At 36.9% G+C, this 23,549-nt stretch overlaps 1 protein-coding gene and 1 long non-coding RNA gene across 3 annotated transcripts in view; one reads left to right on the top strand and one right to left on the bottom strand.

Moving 5' to 3' along the window:
* Window positions 1-1,822, bottom strand: part of LOC148114537 (uncharacterized) — a 56,559-nt gene extending 54,737 nt beyond the window's left edge. Inside the window, exon 1 of the long non-coding RNA XR_015733002.1 lies at window positions 1,540-1,822. This is a non-coding gene — a long non-coding RNA (uncharacterized LOC148114537). The remainder of the gene's footprint in view (window positions 1-1,539) is intronic.
* DLGAP4 (DLG associated protein 4) overlaps window positions 1-23,549 on the top strand; it is a 400,912-nt gene that overhangs the window by 140,668 nt on the left and 236,695 nt on the right. The gene's annotated exons all lie outside the window — the stretch shown is intronic.

Here is a 23,549-nt window from a genome sequence, read left to right on the forward strand (position 1 = left end):
CTGATGCTGTCTGCCACCTTCCCACTAGCAAAGTCTTTGTTTGCAGGAAAATGGCAGGAAGCATCAGCAGTGAAGAAACTGGCAGGGAAAGTTTAAAAAGTTGCTCAGATATTTCTCCTCCACTCATACTACCCAGTCCATCTGCACTCATGCTGTGCTAGCCACCCATGTATGACCTGAGTCCCTCCCCCACATGGTAGCAGTCATTTACCTGCTGGCAGGGTAGGGTAGGGTAGGGTAGGGTAGGGTAGGGCAGGGCAGGGCAGGGCAGGGCAGGGCAGGGCAGGGAAGGGAAGGGAAGGGAAGGGAAGGGAAGGGAAGGGAAGGGAAGGGAAGGGAAGGGAAGGGAAGGGAGGGAAGGGAAGGGAAGGGAAGGGAAGGGAGGAATTTCCAATAATTCCTGCCAGGCTCTAAGAAGGAAACTCACTGAAATTGAAATTGAAATCAGTTCCCACTGATTTTTTGCCTGCTTCTCTGTTTAGGTAAGGGCTATCTCTGAAACAATGACCCAGTAAATCACAGGTTGTCTACTTCATCTTAATTCAATCATCTCAATTAAATGAATAAGTACAGTCAGTTCTTAAGTACTCATTAGACAATAAATTGCTGATCTAGACAAGCTCTGTTTACATTCTATGATTAATTATTTTTACAATTGTGCTATGGTTTTCCATCATTTTGAGGCAGGAAACAACAAAATAGTGTAAGTTTACACAATTAAAACAAAAAACAAAAACAGAAGGTGCTCCCCCCCACCCCCAAATAATGGAATTGGAAGGAAACAGTTCTGTAAATCTGTCTGCTTGTAGGTCCCTTCAATTTTTGAATCATTTCTCTACCCATTATAGCCATGACATTGAAAATACACACACACAAAGGGAGGAGGGATACTTTTAAAGTGCAACTACTGCTCCTAATGCTGTAGTTACACATTCCGTTTCAAAATTGTTTTTTCATTAAAGCTAAATTAACATATGGAGATTTTGTTCTTTCTTCTGTGCTGCATAAACGGCCAGCACAATTTTCATTCAACTGAAAAACAGCTATGTTAGAGCTTTAAATCATTTCTAACGCAATTCCTAGTCTTTCCATTGGAGCTTATATAATAGAGTGCTACATCAAATTCTAACGAAAGGACAATATTTTTCTCAGAATTGAGCTCTTATATATGTCGTTTAGAAATGCAGTGAAGTTTATTTTTTTCCATAATACTACCCATGCTTTGTACAGAACCATTATCTGAACCCTCAGCTTAACAAATTCTTAAAATAAGATCAATAATTCCTTGGAATTATCCATTTTCTTCTTCAAATTGGTTTTCTACACAGCAAACATTCTTTGAAAGGTAGCTACTTAGTCTAGATAGAAATTGATTAAAACCACACAAGTAATAAGATTGTGATTAGTTGAAATATCCCCCTTTCTATTTGTTCTGCTCCTTACAAAGTATTAAGGGGATTTTAAATAAGGGGGGAAAAAATAAGCAGTAATGTTGAAGCACTGCAAGGCATGGCAAAATTTAAAAGAAATATCACCTACTGTGGAAGAGATACATAATAAAGGGAACAGGGAAAAGTGGACCAGGTCTTCTCCCATATGTTCTCATACAAAATACGATGGCTGTTTTCTGAGCCTGATGATCCAGGAAAAAGTTCCAAAATAAAATCTTGATCAGGAGACTGCAAGTCCTTCCAGAAGAGGCAGAATTCTCAATCCTGTGACCACTTCTCTGTTGACTAGTATTTTATCTATTTTTACCTAGACTAGTTCTCATTTTTTAATTCATATCTAGTCCATCTATTCCATTTCTAGTCCAGACAAAGACTCCACAGTCCGCAGCCTAATGGTCTCACTTTAACTCAGAAATCACACTAATTCTCCCTCTGTGACTGCGTTAGCCAATTTTCTTTAAGAAAGATTGATTGATGAGGGATGCTTTAGTGAATCTCATGCATGATTATCTTAACCTTTGGGGTTTGCTTTGCTAAAATAAATGCAGAAGAACACTGTGAAATTGAATAGTAATGGACTTGATTAGTTTTGGACTAATAAAAAGAAGTATAAGTAACTTGTATTTGCTGCCAAGATACATCCTGGAAAGGAATTGAAAAATTCACAAATAAGACCTGCGGCAAAATGGAATTGTTCCTATTCAGAATGCTAATTACTTAGCCATGCTTCCTTCCTGGATGTTCTATTCCAGAACATTCTGTACTTCTGGAATATTCCCCACTTTTCCATTTTCTTTTCTCAACTGTCAGCATCCCATGCTTATCAAACATGCTCAGTCCTTACTGAGTGTTTTGCATCCCATTCATGCATTCTTATTTTTCCTAGAGTATTTTTGTTCTCTAAATCTCCAGAATTTCCTGAATCTGCAAATGCTTCCTTCTTGGGGTTAGATAGCACTCTTAATAAATGGATTGATTGATATTTTCTGCTTCTCCCATTTTTCATTGTTATCTTTTAAAGTAATATATGCAATTATAACGACAACAGAATGGATGTGGAGGGCTGTTTTTCATGAGTGGCTAAATCTGGGTTTAGATCTGCTTTCTCTGATCTGGATCCCCTTCAGATCTGGGGTGAAATCCAGCAGGTTCTGACAGGTTCTGGAGAACTGGTAGCGGAAATTTTGAGTCATTCGGAGAACCAGCAAATATCACCTCTGGCTGGCCCCAGAGTGGAGTGGAAATGGAGACTTCACAGTATCCTTCTCCTGGAGTGGGGTGGATATGGAGATTTTGCAGTATCCTTCCCCCGCCATGCCCACCAAGCTACACCACGCCCACCAAGCTACGCCCACAGAACCAGTAGTAAAAAAAATTGGATTTCACCACTGCTTCAGATGTATGGACTTAAAGTTACAGAATTGTCTGCAATGTCACACTGGGAATTCTGTTAACTGAAATACATACTTGAGGAACCTAAACTGGGGAAGGTTGCTATAGAGCAGAGGTCTTCAAACTTGGCAGCTTTAAGACTTGTGGACATCAACTCTGGAAGTTGACCTCCACAAATCTTAAAGCTGCCAAGTTTGAAGACCTCTGCTATAGAGAGTAATATGTCCAACTCCTTGTGGATTTCATGCAAAACATACATTTACATTAAAGACACCTTAAGTATAAGAAGAGTCCCAATGTATTTGTTTTTAATGGGTATGGATTTGTCTTATAAAATATAGAACTCATCCATCTGAGTCTCTGCCTATAGAGGCTTTATAACAAGGATGGGAATTTAATTTCCCCAAGGGGCCACATGAAAAACTGGAATTGTCCCAGAGGGCTGAAGTCCAATAGGGCTGTACAAATATATGTAAACTGAAAAAAAAAAAATAGCAGTCACCTTCAAAAGCAATGCAGTTGTATTGTGTGCATGGTAATACACTTATTTATATTTGATTTTTAATTTCTGATTGACTTCACACAGGCCAGACAGGATCAAACAAAGGGCCAAATGGGGTCCAGGGAGTATAAAATACCCAAATCTGCTCTATAAAAATATCAGTAATTTCAAGATTCTGCCATTCTTCAAACCATTCTTCCCAGTCTCCTGCAAAATATTTTGTATTAAAGCAATTGAATACATCAGCTTCTAATGGGAAGATTTTTCCGGAGATACTTGGCAGAGGAAGAAGAATCAGATTCCAAAGACCATTAGCTTTGTCTTTGGAGCTAAGAGTATATATGCTTGTCAAACTCAGCCACTGGAGAGCTTGAAGAAGAATGAAAGCAATTTAATGGCACCGGTTGCATTGACTTGTAAAATCTTTATTTATTTTTTCACAGATGCAAATTACATGCTGCATCCAATTAAATTTTACAGCCATCTAACAATTTAATTCATCTTTAATGTCCTTTGCAAAAATCACAGGTCTTATGAATATTTTATTTCTCAGGCAGCAGAGATGGTTTGGAATAATTAAGAAGAATGCCCATCTTCTTCATTTCCTTCTAGTGCAAGCAAGCAGTCCTTGCTGCTCCATGAGCCCAGCTAAAAAGACCACAGGATCAGACAGCTGCTTTCCATTTGCCTTCTTGTATAATTTGTTGAAATTGCTTTTGCGGACAGTAAAAGACTTTTATTAGATGCTGATGTGTTTGAAGATGGAGAGGCACAAATGAGAAGGTTATGGCCGCTCTTTTTTGAGACTCTGGATCTGTATAGACCAAAGCAGCACCTGATTTTTTTCCCCCTAATATGTTTTGAATTGCTGAATGAATCACTGCCCATGTGTGCTTAGCTGACAATTTCTGTTCTGTTCTGACAGAAGGAACTTTTTTAAAAACCCAAATTTCATGTTATGACAGCGAGAGCAGCATCAGCAGTGATTAGAATAGAAGCCCAACAGATGAAAGTTCAAGTGAGAAAGAAATGTTTCTAGTTATTATGAGGTGGATCACACATAAACATATACAAAGTCCCTAATCCACGACAAGAATGGCTGAAAAAGATAAGTCTATCGGTTCATTTTTGGTGCCAATAGTAATAAGTGCCTTGGATGCAATTCCAAAACATCTGGAGCACCACTTAAACACCATTGGCATTCACAAAACCACCATCAGCCAAATGCAAAAGGCAGCTTTACTTGGAACAGCTTACATCCTACAAAATGATACATTTAACAGCATCAAACAATAACATCATCTATCCAGGTGCTTGGGAAAGACTTGATAGGTGGACAAAAATGCCAGATCCATTCCAAACATATGGCTGATACTGCAACCACGATAATATACATGCATAAATATAAGAATTCTCATACAGATAAAGGCAAATATACACAAATAGAAGAGGTAAAACTAATTATATTGAGCTTTAAAAATTAATTCATGTTATACTAAAATAATTTAGTCCATCTGTTCTTCTGACAGAAATATGGAAAGCCTAAATTTGGTAGAATCTAAACCGCTCAGAAGAGACACACATTTTGAGTATAAAATATTATTATTCCATTCTCTACCACTTCCATTAAAAGCCAGAATAATCCTTCCAATGGTAGGCATCTATGCATTAATAAAAAAGACATCAATTTGCATAATATTTGTATGTATAGTCATGACTATGTTTGAATGCAAATTTAATCATGACTGCTATAATTTGAATAGCAGAAACAGTGAGGAGTAAGAAAAAGGAAGTCACCTCAGAGCTAATTCCCAAGGCCTCCCCTCCCCTCCCTGTGGCTAAATTCATATTATGCAAGTGCAGAAAGATAAGGCACCAGTCAATTTTGCAAAAACAAGGGGGAAGATGGGATGGAGCAGCTATACAAAAATATTTTTATAAAGGAGGGACTCGGGGTACAACTCTAATAATGTGTTGGGAGTTTTCACTACAACATAGGCAAATGACCTGACCAATGTTGTTCAGGTTTTAATTGATGGTAAATAATGCTTTTCCCTCTTATGGTTTGTTTGATTGCTTGCTTGTTCATTTATTTATGAAATTTAGAAACCACCCATCTCCATCATAAAGGGACCTGTTGTTGTTTTGCACTTTTAATCAGTGGTAGATAACCTCTCATTTGTGGAGGGCTGCATTCCTTCAGCAATTACTAGTTAGGTAAATTTGGTGCCTGGGGCTGAAAAGTCTGGTATCTTAAAGTTTTTTTTCCATCAGTCGCTTTATGATGCCCTATTTCCCTTTTGCCCAAAGAGGAAAGGGACTTGTACTTGTATATCTTAGCACAGGCATGAACAGATCCCTTCTGTGGCATTAGAAGATAGAGAATAGCCAGTTTGGTCTAGTGGTTAAGGCACCAGGCTATACATGGATCAACCACTCCTAATAGACATCCACCTTCATTAAAATATGACACACCTCTTATGTGATATGTTATGTTGTTATGTTATTATATATAATATTATATATATAATCCCTAGTGCCGTCTAATGGGATGAGCTCCTGTTACTTGTCCCAGCTTCTGCCAACCTAGCAGTTCGAAAGCACATAAAAAATGCAAGTAGAAAAATAGGGACCACCTTTGATGGGAAGGTAACAGCATTCCGTGCGCCTTTGGCGTTTAGTCATGCCAGTCACATGACCACAGAGACATTTTTGGACAGCACTGGTTCTTAGGCTTTGAAACAGAGATGAGCACCTCCCCCTAGAGTCAGGAATGACTAGCACATATGTGTGAGGGGAACCTTTACCTTTACCTTTATATGAGTTACTTTTTAATGTAAATGGAACAGGATTGGATTTTTATTTAATAATTGTTTTAATGCTCTTCCAGTTTAGAATCATAGAGTTAGGAGTGGGTTTATCCATAAACTTTTTTTGATTGTAGCATTTATTTCAGTGCATGAAAACAAGCAATAAAAATGATACTGATATAGGATGCACCAAGACGAAAGCTGAGAGCAGGCCATCTCAGCATTTGTTAACGTGATTAAAACTACAGGGTTGGAATTAGAGGGGAAGATTCATGGTTGAAATTAATATACAAAATAGTAACCCAAGCCCAATCTTAAATTCAAGGTAAAAAACTAATTTGCCACCAAGTTTGAGAAAGTGTTGCTGAATTGATGCAAGAATTTTCCTGAAGGCATCTCTGCACACAGCTGAACTGAGCATTTCTCCCTCTGATTTTCCACATGATAGTTTTCTTCACCATCTAAGACTCCAGGAGCAGAATTAGGAGAAGTGAGGCATATTCTACTTCACTCCTAAGGCCAACTCCCCTTCAAATATTCTGACTGATAGCTCATCTTAATCTCCTTCCACATGTAAAGATGACTTGTGTGGCAGGGCATGAGGGGTGGACTGAAGTAACCTTTCTACCCCTGGGCATCTCAAAATCTTAAAAAAGATGCGAGTATACGGGCATGCTGGTGATGAAGCACTAAATGAAGCAAAGATAAAGAAGAGGGTAATGAAATGTGACATGCACTGAATAGTATGCAGAGGATACTAACAGCGACAGTCGCTAGGAATGCAATGTCATTGGATGGATAACTCTTACAAAATAATTGGATACTGTATGTGTCTTTTTCATGAGATGTTTACAATGTACTTCATGTTTTGCATTCTGAGTGTACACCTGTTTATTTATGTCAAAAGAATGACATCAAATTCATTATGGAAAAGAATGTTTTGTGTGTTCTTAAATTGAATGCCATACTGAAGCTGAAAGAAATACATATTCAGAATGTTTGGGAAGATTGAAAAGTGATCTTGGAAGAATGGCAAATTATATTAAATTAGTCAACACAGTTTTGGCCAAATATTATAATACTTGGCTGGACAAATTCTACCCAGCCATGTGATTGAGAGGGAAAGCTGCTTTCATTAATGTATAAAGAGAGAAAATATGCCATATATTGTTTGTCTCTCAAGAGGAAAAAAGTTGGCAAATGGGAGATTATTTCAGTAGTTAATGTACTTCTGAAATGAGTCATGTGTATCTCACCAATGCATCCAGAAACATAATTGAAAGTTCTGGAGTCTGTTGTTATAAATTGAGAACCATATGTTGTGATAAGAAATGAACTGTTTTTTTATGGTTCCAAAAAGATTAGAACAGCATAAAGCCCCAACTGTTCCAATCCTAACATCAGCCTGCACAAATAAATCAAAATCTTTTTTTTACAATAACTCAAAAAATCAAGTAATCAGAAAACTATAGGTTTTTTCCTCCATATTTGACTTCATGATGAATGATAAATACAGCTGTGTCTCGATATTAATAACATCAAGATATTCTTTCCTCCACTCTTCCCCTTTTTCTCCTTCCTTCCTTTGCAATTCAGATTCTCTTAAAACATTGGCTATTTCCAACACAAAAAGCTCTGCCAATCCTGACTATTGGCTTTCACTCCCAATCTCATTTAATCACTGCTGTTTCTCTATGATTACGTGCAAAGCTGTATCTGATGGAAAATTAAAGCTGCAAATCCCATACCTACTGACCTCGGAGTAGGTTCATGGAATTTGGAATAGAGATAGCTAGCACTGTACTTTTTCAGCACACTTTAATGCCCATCTACTCTGAAGCAAACACTCAGAGAGACTTAGTTCTGGGTCTTAAATAATGGGGTATACGATAGATTTAGGATTAGGTTTTTTACAATTTTAGAATCCAATATAAATCCAATATGTTATATGTAAACTATTAAAGTATCAAGTAGAACACAATGAGGCTATGTAGCTCAGAACTGCAGCCCTTGGCTGCCAGCAGCATTGTGGGTGATGTATACATACAAGGATCCCACAAGGACTCACCAAAGTGTAACAGGAAATAGGGGCATCTATTCCTTGCTCGCTTGAATATATTGCAGTTCATGCTGTTTACAATTATTATTAGCTTTTAAAATAATCAAACAGGCAATTATCATGTAGAGATTCGAAAGTGTGTTATTTTTTGGCAACCAAATTGTGCTTATTTTAGCGTAAGATACGTTTATCCAGGACAGAGAATAAGTTCATAGTTCAAAGAACGTAGGTGCACTGTGCATTTCTCAGCTCTGCAGGGCAAAAATCTATATTGCAACTTGGAGTCCCAAAAATAAAACTATTAGTTTCTGTTTGAAAAGCAGGTAATCTACGCTAATCTAGGTCCCCATTTCTGGCTATTAAAAGCAAGGTTTAGAGAGTTTGGAGAAAAGTATTTGACTTGCCATGAATACTTTGCCAACATAAATTTATCGTAAGATATTTCTGAGGACAATGCTTTTTTTCCAAGTTTATGTAATGTAGCTGTCACTGTCACATACCAATAGAAAATATTGTAACAGTAAATATATAATAAAGATTGAGATTCCTTTTTAAAAAATACAGTTAAACAGTTCCTAAGAAATGGAAATATCTTAATAGTAACCGTCATCCTTATCTGTTGGGTATTAACACAGTTATACAAGAGGAGGGCCACAAGAATAATTTGAAAAGTGGTGAACAAGCCTTGTAGTTGAGAATTTAAGCAAATGAGTTGGCTTAATTTATCAAAAGAAGGCTAAGAGGTTAAGCCTTGATTATGGGATATACGGTAAGTACTAAAGAGTCTCAATGCTAGCAATGAAAGTCATAATAGAATCCACACTTTCCTACTCAAGCAGATCTAGAAGAATACGTTTATGATTATTAAACATTGCCAAAGAGTGTATGGCCATTGAGCAAGCAAAGTGATATCAAGATTACTAAGATGTATATGAAGAGGGTTTAATAAGAGATTCATGAAAATGAGAGGGGAAAAATAAATTCAAAGGCTAAATGGGTACTTTAATCTTCAGATTATTAAAATGAATAATAAGTTAATAATAATAAGTTGTCCTTCTCTGAAAGCTTCAAGTGAAAAAGATGCAGCATGGGATGGCTTTGAAACAATTTTACATTAAGGTTAGTGTATTTCCAGAGTGCAGTGGCTATTTAGAAAGCATTTTGCTGCCTTCTATGATTCTGAATTCTAGCTAGAATATGATATGGAGAAATAAAAAGTTCAAATGGAAGATATCCACCTGAAAGAAAATGTAGAATCATTTCTTGTATACTTGGTGTACTGTCCAATAGTGAAGCCCATTCCTTTGGTAGGCAGAAGAGAACCATCTCAATGCTCATAAAGGAGGTCTCAGTGGACTTGGGGGGAAAAAACCCTGCAAGATTAACACAATTACAAGGGAAAAAAGAAGCAAGCAAGCAAGCCTAAATGGAGAGGAGAACAATCCTAGAAGAATTAAGTCTGTGGGACCAATCACCTGGGAGAAAAATATTGAATGGTATGTCAGTAGTGGACCTGTTTGGGTGACAACATTATACAATTTATACTGCCCTGTTTTGTTCAAAACATTGCTTTCAAAAGTTGATGATTCTACAAAAGGGTATGCTTCTTCAATTCTCAATGAACTATGTTGGGAACAAAAAGGGGTTTCAGCACTTTTTTGGGAACAGCAAGTCCATGAGTTCCTGACCAGACTTAAAACAATTGAGTAGAATGAGATGGCAGGGGATGGCATAGCATAGCGTAGTATCAGACTCAGGTGTTGCAGTGATGTAGGAAGTCTTGAGAGAATCCTTTAAAACATTGCTATAACTCTGTCTGTTGGGATAAGATATAATTATTCCCTGTTGACAAACTGCAAGTTACTTCCATGAAAAACCTGGCTATGACACTTTTGGTGAGAATGCCAATCTACACATTTAATAGTACTGTGGTTCACCTGGGACTATTTTCAGGGCAGAATGCAAAGATAAGTAGCTACAAGAGGCACAGTTGCAGGGGAGGGGGGGAGAGAATGGCTTATCCAACTAATGGTGGTCTTTTCTAAACCTAAATATCAATGCTATCGGTGGGCCAAAGTTCTCAAGAACAAGTTAAAGCTCTGAACAAAGCAGTTTCCTTAGTTTTAAATTAAAATGCAAGTATAAAAATAAATAAGCATATGTTCTTTCTAATTACATAATTACGAAGGGTGCATATATAGTTTTCTAAACAACTGCCTACATTCTTATACATTTCCTTTAAGTTCATTACTATTAATGAAGCAATTTCAGTAACAGCTGTTAACTTATTGCACTCATATTCTCCAAAGATATATAATTGTTCCATCAATTATAAAGACTTTGGGGAAAAATCCAATTCTTTTGACTGATTTTAGCTGAGACTTATTAAAGATTCATATAATATAGATTGTTTATTTATTTATTTATTTATTTATTTATTTATTTATTTATTTATTTATTTATTTATCAAATTTATAAGGCAACTTGATTCCAAAGAAATCTGGATGGAGGAGGGAAAGGGGGGGAGCTTTCCAAAGTAGCTCCAAATTTGAATTGCAATAGTCCACATGTAAGGGGACCAATGTATGGATTATTTTCTGGAGAACCTCCTAATCCAGGACAACATGAATCTTTACAGAGGTTTTCCTGTCTAATTAGATGGTTATTTTCATTGTAGTTTGAATTGTGTGTTTTTTGAAATCCGGAAAACGCTTCTTTAAAATCTGTAGGTTAGATTTTGAAAAAGGAGTGTTTCACATGAGCTTTCAAGGAAGTATTATGGTTGGTCACATAGTCAGCCAGATGTTTAGATTAGATTTGGCATTTTTGTCCATCTATCCAGTCCTTCCCAAGGACCTAGGATAGGCAGATGTGGATGTTTGATGGTATTAAAGATATCGTTGCTGGATGTAAGGTGTTCCAAGTAAAGCTGCCTTTTGCAATTGACTGATGGTGATTTTGTCAATGCTAGTAGTGTTCAAGTGGTGCTCCAGATGTTTTGGGATTGCACTCAAGATGCTTACCACAATTAGTGCTATTTTTGCTTTTTTTTTTCGCCACAGTTGTTCTACTTCTATTTGCAGGTCTTTGTATTTTGTGGTTTTTCTCCCATCCTTTCTCTTCTATTTAGTTGTCTCCAGGTACTGCTATGCCCACTATTATTAAGTTTTTCATCAAGAAATAACTCAGTATAAAGAATAGACAACACATGTAACTGGTATTCTTTAGAAATTTGACTTCTAGCCAAGAACTTAGGAATTATCCAAGTAATATTGTAAGATACAACAAATGCTTGATTTTTTTATTATTATTAGACATTTTTCATATTTTAAAATGTTCTATAAATCATTGTAATTTTACTAAAATTTATTTTTTTAAAAAAGAGGTGATTGTACATGTTACCTGTTTGCAATGAACTGTAGAAAAAGTAGATGCTCCTTCCTCCCTGCCTCACATTTCCAAAATAGTATCAGTTAGGAGATAAGAAGGTGTTTTTTTTTTTCATTCTGGACTGCAATTATATGCTCTCAAACTGCCATATTTTCAGCCTCACTTTTTGAGGCACACCACTAACAGTCATGAGAGCTGATAGCTCAGCCACCATTTTAGGTTGATTGTTTTATATAAACCTCAATAGTTCTAAGGCTATGAACTCTTTTTATAAATGATGTTATGATAGTTTAAAAGTCATATACTTTAAAAATATTAAAAACAGTAAAGTTTCCCCTGTTCAGTTGTATCTGACTCTAGGGGGCAGTGCTCTTGTTAGCCAAGGGAGCCAGCATTGTCTGAAGACATTTCTGTGGTCATGTGGCGAGCATGACTTTATGCCGAGGTGTAAGAAATGCTGTTACATTCCCACCAAAGTGGTACCTATTTATCTGCTTTCATTTTCATGCTTTCTAACTGCTAGGTAGGCAGGAGCTGGGGCAAGTAATGGAAGTTCACTCTGTCACAGTGTTCACGTCTTGAATTCAGGTGTCAGCTTTCTCCCACATTTTTTCTTTAACCACCCTCTTTAAAATATTATCTGAGCTAAAACTTGCATGTAATGAAGTATTGGCACGATATTGAACATGTTTGCCTTTAACCATGTTATGAAATTGTACAAGGTTTTGAAAAGCTAAAGCAAAAATAATATAATATGGGATCTCTCATCTTAAAGCAGTCTTTTCTAGAAATGTTCTAATATTTCCAAGTATTCGTCAAACAATTATATTTATACAATTAGTTAGACTCCTTTACATTTTGCACACTCCAATGATCTCCCATCTAACCAAAGTAAGCAAAGAAAGAGAATCAATAATAATTGATAAAAATATTAATCAATGGAAGAGTAGTATGCTTAATTCTTGGTCATTAGCTATTCTGAAATTCCTACTGCAGGGAATATTCTTCAGTTTCTGAAATCTATAGTTCAATTGAATTTATCAGACTTGGGAATAGTTTGTATCTTCAATTTTCAGTCTTAACCCTTTATTCTTAAAACATGATTAAGAGAAATAAATCTCTTCAAAAGCTTCATTGATACAAGAAGACTGCTGATTTTCTAATAAAATAGACTTCTTTTAGGTAAAGTGTGACTCCCTTGAGTCAAGTTGGAATACATAAACACATCCATATAGAAGAGTTTTTTTTTAAATATATATATATTTATTTCAAACATTTATGTGGCCACCCAATCCAACCAATGTGGGTTTGCTTTTATACACAGCATAAAATTAGCATACAAAAAAAAAATGAACTACATGCTCCCCAAAAATAACCCAAAGATGTGAATTGAATTGAATAGATTAATTATGGAACATTTTAATATAACATAACTGCTATTTACAGTTCATAAGAAGGTTGGTTGTGTATACTTTCTATGATTAATGGCTGTTCTGGACCACTGGTGTGTTTCCAAAGAATTAGACTTTATGTTTGGTTCTTGTGGAGGATAGATGAAAATCTGATCTCCTTGTAGAGTTTTTTCTTTCTGTCATAGATAGCCCAAGAACAAGTCATGCTTGGCCTCTACCTGAATTTAGGAAACGCTACAGGAAGGGGAATTAGTGAACAGTTCCAACTGGGGTGCACTGGAGAATAGTGATTTTCTTAGCCAGAGATAGATATGGTTGTGAATGTTAGTGAGTTAGATGTGTGTGTTATTGATGGGCTGAAAAAGTTCTAGCAGCTCTGTTCATCTCCACTGAGCTGGGTTAAAATAGTTCAACTGAAATGGATTGAATTAGATCACACAATCAACTCTAATAGGCTGAATGGGCACTACGGCACATTTTATGCACACATTAGATTATAGCTTGGCTTTGCCCATCAATAACTCAGATCTTCAGGATTGAATGTTTGTGACTACTTTTGATCTTGTTTGCATCTGATACAGGAGCTGCTAACTGCAAATCAGTTCTGATTTAGGGATTCTCTCATAGATGGATACACACACACAAAAGGAAAATAATAAAATTTCACTAAAATCCTGGAAGTTTTCTTTTTGAATCCTGCCAATGGAAGGGAAAGTTGAATCCTAGACAGCACCTAGAAAAATTGTGTAGATGCTTGGGCAAAAGTATGCTTTCATTAGTTTTATGAATATTCTGGAAATCCACATTCAGTGAGACTCAACAGCCTGAGCTGACATCAACATGCTTTCAAGTGATATGAATGTATTGTGGCATCAAACAGAGTGTGAAAGGAAGGACAAACATGTCTGCTAAAGGAAGTTAACATGAAGTTGGCCATCACCAAATTGTGTCAGACTAGATTAGCTGAATGTGTCAATATTGGAGCACTGAAGTTCACATTTTATGCCAGCAAGTTGCATATTAATAGTCTGATGATGAAATCTGAAGGGAAACCAATCATAGGCATGAAAATATTGCCATGAAAGTCAGGGAGGACAATGTAATTCAGCATCCTGTCACAATAAATGATAGCGACCTAGGATGAACTGGGAGAGAAAAGGGAAAGGGAATGAAGCTATATAATTTTGCCATTCCTTATTTCTATCTATCTATCTATCTATCTATCTATCTATCTATCTATCTATCTATCTATCTATCTACCATATTTTCCGGCGTATAAGACGACTGGGCGTATAAGACGACTGGGCGTATAAGACGACTCCCGATTTTTCCTGTTAAAATATAGGGTTTGGGCTATACTCGCCGTATAAGACTACCCCTCTTCCAACGCACACCAAATAAAAATTAAAAAACATCAACTGGCTCACCCACAATGCAAAAGCAGCTGTGCTAGACCCAAAATGGCCCCTGAAACAAGCAGGAACCTCACACAGCCACAAAAAGCCCCAAAAAACAACTTTCACACTTTACACACACACAACACAACACAACTGGCTCACCCACAATGTAAAAGCAGCTGTGCTAGACCCAAAATGGCCCCTGCAACAAGCAGGAACCTCACACAGCCACAAAAAGCCCAAAAAACCAACTTTCACACTTTACACACACAAAATTCCACATACAGCTTTGTGAGATTTTGTGTGTTTGTGTAGTTAGAGTGAAACACTACAGAAACACACTAAATCTCAGAAAGCTGCACAAATATTATTTTAACTTTTTTTATTTTTATTTTTATATGAAAGCTAAATTTAAAACTTCCTAAATTTTAAATGGCTAGGTCTAAAAAAGAACAACTAAAAAAAAACCCAATTAACTATTTTTTTTAAAGCTCCCAAAGGGGAAAAAAACTTCTAGCTATCTAGCTATCATCTATCATCTATCTTTATTTATTTGAATTTATTAGCCACCCAACTCCAATATACTCCCATATTTGATTTTATATTGCTATGAATTATGCTAAACACTAAATTGATATAAAAAGTATGGAAGGTTGAAATAAAAGCATATAGTATTATTGTAAATCATTACAAATTGCCTGGTGTTTTTAGTTATTCCCAGAATCATACTTAAATATGACATAATATGGAATATGATAAAGGAGTTTAAAAATCCATGTTATAACATTTATTTGTCACAGGGACAGACTGAATAATGAGTCCAGACTTTCTGCAGTAGATAGAGGTGCTAGAGAATTCAGGTAATCAGGGCACAATCTAACCACAGCAAGGGAGACACCAACAGCTCCCCCAATTTTAGACCACCGCCCTGACAGGAATACCACTTCAAGCATGTGATCACTGTCCTGTGTCAGTCTCTGGAGAACCTAGAGTAGGCCCATGGCTATTATGGTGAACATGAATTCCTGAGCCTCTTCAGACCCCAACCTGGGTTCTGTCAATTCAGAAATACAGCAAAGGAGCTTAGGCAGGGAGGTTTGCTATGCAACAAGGAGGTTGCCACAACAGCAACAATGAGGGGTCCTTGGTGTTCTCTGAGCTTGCCTATTTTCTTGCAGGTGTTTCATTACCCAAACTAGGTAACATCATCAGTGCTAGTTGAGTGGAGTTGACCACAGCAACACTTTCAACTGATCCCTAGATCCCATCTTAATGAACAGGGCCTTTGGTACAGCACCCCTGAAAGCCATAAGAGTTTCCAAGGTGATAATCACCATGTCTCCAACTCTGCTTCCAGGGTCTTGGCTGATGTCACACCCAAAACCCAGCTGGATATATCCTCAACAAGGCCAGCCTCCTTATAAAACCAGCTAAGTTTCAGTAATAACAAGGTAATAAAAGAAGTCAGGCCTCTCATCAATTATATCACAAATGAGGAAGCCTTATTATATATTAACCTAACATTTAGAAGCAGCAGTTGAAAGTCATAGGCTCTGAAAGTCTCCTGATCGGGTAAAAGCTGAAACTCAAAAGCTGGAATGCAAAACTAAAATATTTGTCCTACTTTCCCCAAGAATAGTTTGCTCCCTGTCTCCCATCATATCTCCCTGAGCCCATCACCACCACAATACTCTGGCTAACCCACACCCTAAAAAGGTTGCACCAACCCCAAATACAATTCCAAAAGCCAGGGAGCCCCACTGTCCTCAAATCCATTATCTCAGGAAGGGTAGCGAGACACTTTAGCTTCACTAAAGTGAAGTTTTCAGTATTATTAAGATATTCAACAACAACCACTACCATCCCACCCACAAACATACATACTTATAGTCAGTGGTGAGATCCTGCCAGTTTAATAATCGGTTCAGTGATAGCGTGCTTTGATCGCAGGCACAGTTTTACAAAAACTTACCTTCCATGTTATTGCTGGGGAGTAACACAGCTGAGCACGGCAATCTGCTCTGCCACACAAATCAGCTGAGAAGATATAGGTCAGTAAAGTGCAGGGGCGGGTGGGCGGGCCCAACTGATCGTCGGAACTACCGGTTTGCCCGAACTGGTCCGAACCAATAGAATCTCACCCCTACTTACAGTGGACACTCCCACTCACAGGGACCATTCCCCTGCAGCGTTCCCCAACTGGTCAAGGACTACCTTTCCATATTTTATGTAACTTTGCCTGCTGTATGCAGTTTGTAATCTTTCATTCAGCAGCTTGGTAATAACACTACATTTTATTGCACCTCTGTTTAATGAAGGCAGCCTAATCAGTGCCTAGAGAAAAAAGAATTGACAGAACAGTGGCTACTAATAGATGCAAAGACAAGAGGCAAGTGGGACACATTCTGAATCGCTGGAGTGAGTTATTTGCTGTACAATACAATGTTATTTGAAACAGGCAGTAATGACACACTTCAGTTATTTAAATATTATGCAATATCATGAAATATCTAGCAGCCATCCGTAAATACAAAATATCTCACATTAACTTTAGTACCTCTAGAATATTATATTGCTATTTTTGTCATTATGTGTGCTAGCAAATGGTCATGATCAATGTGTAATAACCCGGTGCCTTCCTGACATATTGATTTAAAATCCCCTTTATCCTTGAACAAGGTATGATCTAGGGCACATGGAAGGTGTAGTGCAAACATCTAGAGAACACTACATCAGGACACATTCTATCATCCATCTATCTATCTATCTATCTATCTATCTATCTATCTATCTATCTATCATCTGCTCTTCCCACCAAAATTGACTCAGGATGGCACACAATTGAATAAAACCCACAAATATAAAAACAACAGATATTTAAAAAATATAAGAATCTACATTAAGAAATAAATAGTATAAAAAAAACAAATATACATATCCCTAGGCAAGGAGAGGATAAAAATGGCCACCACAACAAAGGAGCCATATAAGCAAATTTCTGGTTCCCTGGGAGACCCGAGCCTGATAACATAACCAGGTCTTGATGGCCTTCCAGAATGCCAAAAGGGATGGGACTAATGTAAATTCAGGGGAAAAGATAAGGTTGGCCCCACCACAAAGAAAGCAAGTCTTCTGGGATTCACCAAATGTAGATTCCTAGCTAATGGTACCTGCAGCATGCTTTCTCAGTAAGATCTACGCAGCATAGAAATCAAGAGTGGACCATCTTAACATTGATGTTTTGGCATTGATGGGTGTTTGGTAATGTAAGACCTTTGTGTCATTAATGCAGTATGGCACAAAAGACAAATGATATCAGTGAGTGTCTATGAACCTAAGAATGATTATTCTTGGTAGAGTATTGAACAACAATCTGCAATCCCAATTATTTTGAGAATAATTGTAAAAAGTTACCTAATTAATGTAGGATGAATGAGAGGCAATATGAATATAGAAGATGGGAGGGTTATACTACAAAATTCACTAATTCAGCAGCAAGGGCAGAATTGCAGAGTGTCATTTAATGACTCTCATACACATAATTTGATTATAAGTATTTCGCTTCTTTATATGCTATTTGTGTTAACATTGTGGAGAGTTAGATCACTGCCATTGACCCTACTGCAATTATCCTGATAATCTCTAACCCAAAATCTGAGCATGATGCTTCTAAATAGGTAATAGAGTGATTATTGAAAAGAGAAATCCAGAAGCAAGTAAACAAATATATTCTATTCAGCAACTTGTTTATTTTGGAGTTAAAAGTCCTTCAGGAATAAATATTGTGAAATAAGCAAAGAAAACAACTTCATTGTAATATTATTATGTTTTCATATTTATTTTTGCAACCATATTGATTAAAGGGTGCAATGAAAACTCACATATAAACTACAGAAGGTCATGCCCTATAAAAAATATCCAATCTATAAATTTCCAATCTATAAATTATTACACACGCCTAATTTTATGTAAAGTATAATCAAGCCATTGCCTGAATTTAGTACTGTCAAACTTTAGTACTGTCAAACATAGTCTTAGGCTTCACTTAAATATATTTCTGGACAAATAAATTTAAGTGAAGCCTAAGACTATGTTTTTTTGTCCTATTGCAGAAACATTAGTGAACACAATATACAAACTATGTTGACATACTAAAGATCCCAAAATTCTCTGTAAACCATTTTGTGTCTGTGGGTATATTGAGGTAAATACAATATATTGAATGTGCTGAATATTTGGAGTAACTAAATATATTTTTTTTCAATGTCACCTTTAATTAAGCATTCATAAATCTCAGTAACTGTGTTAGTTCATATGATAATGTACATGAATAATGATTCTGATAAAAGAAGTGCCATATGAATCATATGGCAAGGCAACGACTATGCTACATTTTGACATTAAATGCAGAAACCCTTCATGTGGCAGGCAGGTAATAATTCATATTTAAATTTCCCTTTTCTGTTCATGCTTGAAGGCAAACCCCACATAGTTACCCTAATTCTGCTCTTCAAGGAATATAATTAATCCACATCTAGTATTGGGAATGTCTTAACCCTCAAAACTTCAATGATAAAATACTATGTTAAAATTTACAGTAAACCTAAAAGATGCCTATATAAGCATCTCTCCTGATATTTTGGTGCAACAAAAGCTGAGAATGTAAAAATGGAGAATGTGAAAAACATGGGTATACTTACATGCAAGCCTCCCTCAAATATGGCGAAAGAGCATTAAAAGTCAGATCTTCTCTAAATAGTTATTTTTATCCATCATCATCATCATCTTGTTTTACTTCACATAAGGTAGCTTAGAATAGAAAGGTTAAGTATAAAATAATGAAACTGAGACCATATGGCTGTCACTTCTAGGGTTATTTCCAATGGCCCCATCTGGAATTTTAAGACAGGAATCATGTACTTTCACACAAAATGAACAAATCATACAAATGGCTGCCCTGGTGTTGAACACAAATCTGAAGTCCAGTTTCCAGGAGGCAAAACTGGTTTGGTTTATAGAGAAATCCCTGTCCTCTACCACGACAATGAGAGAGATGGCATCTGAATTCCAAAGCACAGCAACACAATATTGGAACCTTGATGATTTCTTTAAAAATAATAATGCACACAGAGCAATAGTATCTATTCATCTCCAATGTTTTAGGGTGGATCATCTTATTTAATTTAAGAAATTAGAGGAACACCTTCTATAACTCTGGGCAAGCTGTAGCCTTTCTAGACCTGGCCCTTAGAATCACCATCAGTTAGACACAACTGAATGGATACCATCATCATCATCATCATCATCATCATCATCATCATCATCATCATCTCTTCCAAATCCATTGTCTAAAGGTTCTCCTAGTTTCTAATGATTTTATATTATCCTCATTGTGTTTAGAAAGATGTCCCTTGGATTCTTATGTAGTCTAATGTACTAATGCAATATGTATTCTGTATACATAAAAATGACATACTACCATACTGGAGAATATTATCATATGGTCACAGCAAGTTCCAGATTCAGTTTTTGTCATAAAGGAAGGTGGATCGATCCGTTTATTCCCAGTCACTTTCATCTGCTCCTTTTTCTACATCAGGCTGTGATTCCTTTAAAAAGAAAAATCAAGAAATCAAGAAAGAAACTTTCCAAGAAGTGCAAAAACAGCAAGGTAACTGCTTTTTAAAACAGGTCAGTTTATTTAAAGATGTGGACAAAAATAAATCCTTGAGCATGTCTATCCATCTCTATGCATTTGGCATAGTATGAGCAAATAGCTATAATCAGGTCTGGTATTAGCTAAATAGAATGGTAATATGATTAGGACTGCTGCCTCGATACATATTTACAATGGCTAGTTGGTATATTTCAAAGCAAATACAGCCTGCTTACTATTTATTTCCACAATTAGCAATAAGTGCATTCGACTGCAGTCATTCTTGAGGGCAGAGAGATTAGTGGAGACCTGGCAAGTGTGAGTGAAAAGCTACAACCTTCAAACCAAATTCCTGCAGTGGAGTGGAGAAGATGGGAGCTGCTGTGAGTATATCATCCAAATGGATGATGAAGCTTATTGCAGTGTTAATTCAGATAGTCCTTGACTTATGATCACAATTGAGCCCAAACTTTCTGGTGTTAAGTGAGACATTTATTAAGTGAGTTTGCCCCCATTTTATGACTTTTCTTGCCACAGTCGTTAAGTGAATCACTGCAGTTGATAAGTGAGTAACCTGGTTGTTAAGTAAATCTGGCTTCCCCATTGACTTTGCTTGTCAGAGGGTCGCGACCCTGGGACACAGCAAAGGTCATAAATAGGAACTGTTTGCCAAGCATCTGAATTTTGATCACATGATCATGGGGAGGCTGCAAAAGTCATAACTATGAAAAGTGATCATAAGTCACATTTTTCAGGGCCGTTATTACTTTGAATGGTCACTTTATGAACTGTTGTAAATTGAGGATTACCTGTGTAAAGAATGTACCCATATTAAATATGTAATAGCAGTTCTGCGACCTCAGAAGCATTTTATTCATACACTTGCCATCCTTGCAGTTCTGAACATTCCCCATCAATCAACAAGGGTTCCTCTAGCTAACCAATAAGGAGCAAAACACCTTAATCCAGACAGGACCATCCCTCTCTCCTTATCTGTGCTTTGCCATATGTACTTATGGTGAAAGAAAAAAAAATCAAATTTCTGCTCAGTATAGTAAGTCTGGTGAAATGATGGTAAGGCATCATGATATCTTGATGGAGAAGCTCCATGAAAAGAAGCCCCATAAAAAGGTAGGACTGCCCTTCTCTCTGCCTTCTTCATTGTGTGTATAAGTAGGTTTTTTGAGGCACATCAGATCTGATGGGCAATTAAATGAGTTTGGAAGAATGAACATTATGGGATCCTTAATCATAGCAGCCTTGAGTGCTCACCAGAGCAGAAGGACTGGTTATAAATCAAATAAATAAATATTGTGTCATGGTGAAGCTTTATAAATCATTTGCCTCACTGGCAAGTGTGTAAGAGACTTGAAGCTTTTCCGCTTCCTTTTTCAGTCAATGTTTATGGGCTTGACCTTTTACCAGGACTGAAGATTGTAACTTCCCAATATTGTGTTTCTCTATTTTTTTTTCATCCACAATAACAAGGAGTATGAGGCGGACAGGGTACAATTTACCTCGTACTTTCTTTGTCCACTAGCTGGTAAAGATAAGCTTTAAATGCTAGCTGCTAGTGGAGAAAAAAACATGCTCCCAAATAGATGTGTGGATAATGTGCTTGTGCACTGGATGGAGATGAACAAATAAATTGCTACATCTTATCATTAACAGCTATGTTGGTCTTCTGGCTTTCGTGAAAAGTCAGTTCATGATAATACTACCATAGGCAAAATTTCACTCAAATTACAGAATAATTAGTCTGTCTACTTGCCTTACTTCTTTATTATGAAAAGAAGTACCACAGTACTGAATGCAAACTTTACTGGTATATGGAACAACAAATTAGGCAAAAATTTCCAGAATACCCTGTTTCTCCCAAAATAAGACATCCCCTGATAATAAGCCCAATCGGACTTTTGAGTGCATGGCAATAAGGCCAAATGCTTATTTCAAGGTTCAAAAAAAATATAAGACAGGGTCTTATACTCCTGGGCAGTGGGCTAATTTATTTCCATCTCAGTTATGGCACAGGAAGAGCTGCTCAATCCAGATTGCAGTCAGAAACAGTGGAGTTGTGTGGGCTCCATTATGGGATGGGCTCTTTTTATATAAAAGAGCCCATCTCTTGCCTCCATCACCTCCTAGCTCCCGAATTCTCCTTCCTCCCTGAAGAGGTAACCTTATAGTTTCACTTTCACTGCTAGAGTCACACTTAAACTGAGAAGCCATGGAGCACTTCAAGGACTTGGAAGGTTTTCTTTCACACCATTCAAGGTTGTTTAAAACTTTAAAAATGCAATATATGGAATGCTGCCTACTTGGGCTTGGATTGGGAGTGGGGCACTAGGTGGAGTTTCTTTTTGGATTCCCTTCTCCTTCTGTTCAATTGCATAGGTTCTTGTACTGTTCCTGTGGTGTTCTTGACCTTTCAAAGCCAGCTGTGCTGAGGAAATACTGGTGTCCCTGAGGGTTGAAGGACTGAACATGGTGGTGATTTAGTGGGGGAGTGAACATGGTGCAGTGATCCTTTAGGGACCTATCTCTGAGAAAATCTCACTGTACAGAACAAAATACTTTCTTGGTTTCTTCTCTGAGTACTTCTTTTCTCCTTCACTGGTTTCCTATCCACCCTTTTGCATTTAAAAACATAAAAAACACAGGTGTGGTTTCCCAGCTTGGAAAATGCCACCAAATGGTATTTTTATAGAACTGTGGAGTTTGCTGATTATGATCCCAGTCCTATTTCATGATGTATAAATATATCTTGTACTAATCACAGTATTATGAATAGGCATTGCTGATTATTGTTCATGGATCCTATTCCTACAGTTTTTTCCTGACTTAGGTTGATAGATAAACAGGGTTGACAGTTTTGCAGCTAATGGTTTCTGGTGTGCAGTTCAGAATCCCTAGGGATTTCATAAAGGATAATTATTGTTGTCTGTACTGATTTAGGAGGATTTATTTTAATCCCAGGATGGTTGGCATTTTTATCTATAAATAAGACAGAGAAGGATATCTTAAAATTCTAACGATGCCATCTTGTACAGGTTTATTAAAAAAAATAAGCCTGAGTTTATAGAATTGCAGCCCAAAACTGTGTTTTGAAATTTCTCTCCACCAGACATATTCATCAACAATTGCTAGCATTCCTCATTCAGCATAACCATTGGCAATTGTAGTCCAAACACAGTTTGAAGGTGTTTGTTTGGGAAATACTGCATCAACACCACAAAGTTAATCAAGTAATCTCAAAGGCTTGCCACACATTGGAAATATTCATTCTTGATCCAGTGCTGTCCCATGCTCAAGTCCATTTGTCTTTCTGGTCCCATTAATGTTCTGATTGTTTTTGAGATTACCCCCAGCACTGCTGATTTAATTGCCTGATAATTCAAGAGAGAAAAGTGGGCAGATGTACATCAGAATGAGTTTAGAGGCTACATAACAATATGCATGATCTCCTAACTGTATTGCTCC

The sequence above is a fragment of the Pantherophis guttatus genome, chromosome 3 (assembly GCF_059756535.1).
Source record: "Pantherophis guttatus breed Tessera chromosome 3, ASM5975653v1, whole genome shotgun sequence".
NCBI lineage: Eukaryota > Metazoa > Chordata > Lepidosauria > Squamata > Colubridae > Pantherophis > Pantherophis guttatus.